Source organism: Diceros bicornis, chromosome 4 (assembly GCF_020826845.1).
Source record: "Diceros bicornis minor isolate mBicDic1 chromosome 4, mDicBic1.mat.cur, whole genome shotgun sequence".
In the NCBI taxonomy this organism is placed as follows: Eukaryota; Metazoa; Chordata; class Mammalia; order Perissodactyla; family Rhinocerotidae; genus Diceros; species Diceros bicornis.
In genome coordinates, this window is record NC_080743.1 from 64,573,055 (window position 1) to 64,578,200 (window position 5,146).

Sequence of the window (5,146 nt, forward strand, 5' to 3'; positions counted from 1 at the left end):
CTGGTGGGGGAGACAGACAAGGGAAGGGGCGCCTTCCCTTATTACACGTGATGAGCTATGGTGATATGCAGCAAGACCCCCTAACCTGGTAGGAATGATGTATAAACAGAGATCTGAAGGATAACTAATGATGTATGGGGAGGATTGAGAGTGGAGAGAGGTGGCTAGAGGGTATTTCAGTCCTTGGGATATAAACTGGGGCCGGGCCAGAAATGGCAGAGAAGAGAATGGAGTCAGGAAAGGCAGCTGATGGTTATTTTTGGACTGAGGGAAGATCCCTGAAACTGAACCCGTGGGGACCTTCTACCCAATCCACCAGAGCACTTACTGGGACCAGAGCCGGGCCCTCGGGATGGACTAGGCAACTAAGATTGATCATCCTGAACCGTGTGTATGTTAGTGTGAAGAGAGAAAGAGCTTGTGATGAATTAATCCACATGTCCAATGGGACTTGACCTTCGAATTTGTAGAAATAAAATTTGCCTTTGATTTTGGCATCTGGATTCCCCCGACACATATCTGCAGAGGGCAACTGTGGTCCCCCTCAGCCCCCAGGGCAGCCCCAGACCTGCCTGCCTTCCAGGGAGGTGCCAGGGAAGGTGTGTGGGAGCTGGCAGGTGTCAGAGTTAAGCCAAGTGTGTCTGCTTCAGAGCCTTCCCCACTAAGCCATCCTGACCAGCCCTCCCTCTGCTCTCCCTGTTTGTTTCCTGTTGCCTGGACACTGGCAGAAGGGAAGGTGGTGCTGGAGGGGGTGGGGCTCAGAGGAAATACACCTCAGCCAGGACTGGCTGGGACTTGGAAGGGTTAACTGGCAAGAGAGCAACATGCCCAGCCCAATGGATAAAGTAGAAGGTTCCCCACTTTTCCCCCCTTCCTCCCTCCAACAACTCACCAACTCTCCCTACCCAGAAATGTTCAGAAGAGCCTTGTGTTTTCAGAACTTTGGACACTTCCCCACATGCTGTCAGGTTGCACAGCAGCTAGGGTAGAAGATATCTGAAGGGGTGCCCTGTAAAAAGAGGCTGAACTTGTTTTGTGTGGTCCCAAAGAGCAGACCTAGGGCCCCACAGTGATACAAAGGAAGACATAGAGTGACTCAATATTCAGAAAAACTTTCTGAGCATCAGGGCTGATCTGAGATGGCTTGGATTGCCTTATGAGGTAATGAGCACCCTGTCTCTCAGGGCATGCAAGCTCAGACTGTCCAACCATTTGATTAGAGTTTACAAAGGAGATTCAAGCACTAGAGGGTCTTTGAGGTCTCTTGTAGCCTTGAGATTCTATGATTTGGTGCTCATCCCCACTAGCCGGGGTACACTGTTTCCCCATGCAGAAAAGCTCTTTAGCTCTGGGAAGTTTCTCCTGCTCCCCACTCCCACCCACCCACTTGACTCTTCTTTCTGGAAGTCTCCTGAGAAAGCCACCCAAAATCTTGATCCTATTGTTGTCCCCACCTCAAAGTCATCAGAGGGCATTGAGGTGATGGCTACTCATCTTCCAAGGAGACAAGTAGAATGCAGGAAGAAATGGAGAGCTTACACTGCAAGGAGAATATGCCAGCTGGGAGGGTGTGAGCTATGGAGCTAAAACAGATGGAAGGTCTAAGCTATTTAAAGCCAGTCAAATCAAGAATAACTTAGCCTTTTCTGGGAGTCTAGATTTCTATGATGTTGGAAATGAGCTTCTTCCAGGTAACCTCGGCATGATTTGCCAGGATAGCTCTCAGACTATGGGAGGGAAAGGGAAGAGGGTCGGGTCACCTTGGCAGCAGCCTGGAATGGGGAAGAGCCCTCTGGTCTGGAGTGAGTCACCCCTCCCCCCCAGATCTCCTGGGGCTCCCACTCTGCACAAGGAACAGTCAGAATGGATGAGAGGGAACTCCACGGCCTCCACACCCAGACTTCTTGTCTGAGACTCCAGCGTCTCCTCTCCACCGTCACCTAAACAGCTGCCACCCTTCCTCACCCCGAAAGCCCTGACTGGCTTTGAACTCTGAGCCCCTTTCATCCAAGCCTAATCAAAGTGCTTTTACTGAAACCAATTAATGCCCAGCTGTGACTCGAGTCAGAGATGGGGATGCCGAGACTTTCAGGGGTGCTGGAGGACATCCCGGCACCCCACTGAGTCAGGGACAGCCTAACTCGGCCACCAGGGCAGGCTGCTGAGTCATGGCCAACTGGAGCTGTTCTGTGGCAGTTGCAAAGGTTCGGAGACCGCCTCCAAGCCACAGCGGATCATGATGCAGGCAACAGGCACATGTGAGCAGGTAGAGCATGGAGCGGAGCCAGGAGCCCAGGGACACGTGGCTGGGAGACAGCTGCCTGCAGACGTGATTCAGTGCTCTAAGGTGGAGCCCAACCACTGGATTTTCCAGGCTATACCAGTCTGACATTGCAAGGACCGGGAGACCCAAGGAACAGAAGCAAGGGAGCTGGGAAGTCAATCAAGTACCCATACGACTAAGTCAGTAGCTTGGGCACATCTTTTTGCAACCTTCTAACATCTTTACATCAACAAAGACAATGCACCAACAACACCTCCTACTTATCTCCAGATTTCTCCAGCACTGGTCTACCCTTTGCAGCTTCCCAGACACCCCTGAGCTGGTTCGGTGGCTTGGAGGGGTGCGCAGAGCTCATTTCCACCCCTGCACACTGAGAAGAAGTGCTCAGAAGCTGAAAGCCAACCCTAGGAGAAAGCACTGCCCACCCAAAGGCCCAACCTCTGGCTACAAGTCGGAGGCTGGTTGTTCCTGATGGACTGGCCCACTAAGTCTTCAAAAGAATTCCAGAGATTTTCTGTCTTCTTTGTCTCCAGACCCCACCCCTACTCTGCAAGCTGGGCTCACACAGTCCCCTGCTGGCTCTGCCACCACTATCACGCAGCCTGACCCCACCAGCTCCCACTTAATGCTAGGGAACTTTTCCCTGTAATTATCCTCACTGCCATTCCTGAGTGAGAGGGGTGGAGGGTTTATAAAGAATGCCCAGCTGTCAGGAGTGTCCCACTTCTAGGAACTACGTTCGTGCTGATGAGTCAGGACAGACCTGAAGCCCGAGGAAGCCTGTGTGGGACTTCACAGGAATCCTGAGAGAAGAAAGCAAACTTCTCTTCCACATCATAGGCCAATTCCAAGAACTCCTAGAGGGGACAACCCTGAGGGCAGAACTCTGAGATTCTCTCCCAAACCATCTTCTTCTGCTCGGAGGTGGCTATATTGCCCCATCTCCAAAGCCAGACCTTATTCGTGTAACCTATAACTGCCCGCCCCCGCCCCACATCAAGACAGTCTCACTTTTAGTCCATGCAGCTCTGCATTTGCACCAGCAGCAGTTCTGAAGTGCTAATCTTGCTTTCAACCTGTGAACTTGGCCCATTTTTCTCTACATGGGCTCAGAAGTTAGCAATGGACATGGACCCCCCTTTCTTCTTGACCTGCACTCCAGACAGCTGGTTCCTCCCAGCCTGAGAGGGATGACTTAGGTGGGGAGCTGGGAAAACTCCAGGCACCCACAGCCCTTTCTGGCTTTCCTGGGAAGAGGGCCCCCTGAAACAGGTAAGGGCTTGCTCTTTGGTCCCTGCAGGTATTAACTGTGCAGTAGGCAATGCTCAGAGAGAACCTAAGCAAGTAAGCCAGCCGCAGAAGGGTGCCAGAATCCTCAGTGGCATTGCCATGTCTTCTTTCCCATCCTAGGCTGGGTACCACATCTTTGCAAGACCCCTAGGGAGGAATGTGTCAGCTTCCCTAGGTAGGAGGGTGCACTGAGGGGACTGAGCAGAGACAGTGAGAAAGCCTCTTCCCCAAGCAGCTGGTGGGGCTGCCCACCTGGTTGGCCAGGCAACAGTCTTCCCTGCTGGGGAAGGTGGAGAAGACCCTGAGGAAGCTGCCACTGTCCTGAGGAAGAAGCAGCTCAGGAAGCAGCTTGCCCACTCTCCCTGGGCCCTACGAAAAGAGGACTCTTGCCTGAGGCCCTTGTAACTGGGCGTTGTAAACACTAGGAATGCGCCCAGCAGCTGTCCTCTGCCTCTTCTAGAGCAGGACCCATCAAGGGAGACAAGACTGGGCTCTGGATTTGAGAAATGGAACACGGGCTGGGGGGGCGGTGAATCCCATAGTGATGGGAGCTGGATAGAAGCCTTTTCTCCCTAAGGCATACAAAAACAGGGAAATGGTTCCATCCCTGGAAGCTAGCACTTCAGCCCCAAATGGGAGCCTGATAATCAGGGTCCTTCCAAAAAGGCTGCAACTATTCTAAAGGTACAAGAAATTTGGTGGCAAGCAGCAGGGGGAGAAAGCAAGAGCAGACCGGCACAAATGAGAAGCTTCCATGAGGGTGGAACCAAGTCTGCTGCTTTCCCAGAGTGCCTAGAATGTACCTAGCACATGGCAGGCACTCAGTAAGTATTTGGATGAGTGAATGAATGAATGAAAAGTATTTTGGGGAAAAGGGATAACTGTGAGTTATCAAGCTAACACAGACAAAGACAACTTTGGGGAGCCCCACTTGTTCGAGTGAGGTGGACAAGGAGAGCCCAGCCACTTGAGTGAGGGAGGCCACTGTGTCTGGGTGAGGGGCCTGGGCTGCCAGGGTGAGGAGTCGGGTCCTGGGCATGCCCTGATGGGGGACGGGGCAGGCATCTACGTTGCGGCACTGCCTGGAGTTGAAAGGGCTCTGGCAGGAGAGGGCTGAGACAGGAGGGTAAGCCCCAGGTTCAAACACCACCCCCTCCAAATAGGGGGTCTGAGTCATAGGAGTGAGCCCACTAAGAGCTCTGCCTTGGGTGACCCCAGTACCTCCTTCCCCAGCTCAGCCCAGCCAAGCTCTTGCCCCAGCCCCTCCCTGAGAGCATCTCTCACTTCTTACCCTGAAATGCCTCTGAACTGGGTGTGGAGTAGGGGCAGAGACAAGATTGGCTGAAAGTGGACATGATGACAGCATCCCAGAGGTCACAAAAATGCCAGGAAACACCAGGACAAAGGGACCACCTGGCTTAGAAGGGGTGATCATGAGAGAGCATCCTTCCATTCCCTGCCCCTGAGCATCACGCCACCCACAGCCCGACTCTACCGTAACGGATTTTGCTCCACATTCAGTATCCTGTAGCAGCCACATCCACACATTAAGAAAGCTGGACTGTTCCTTAG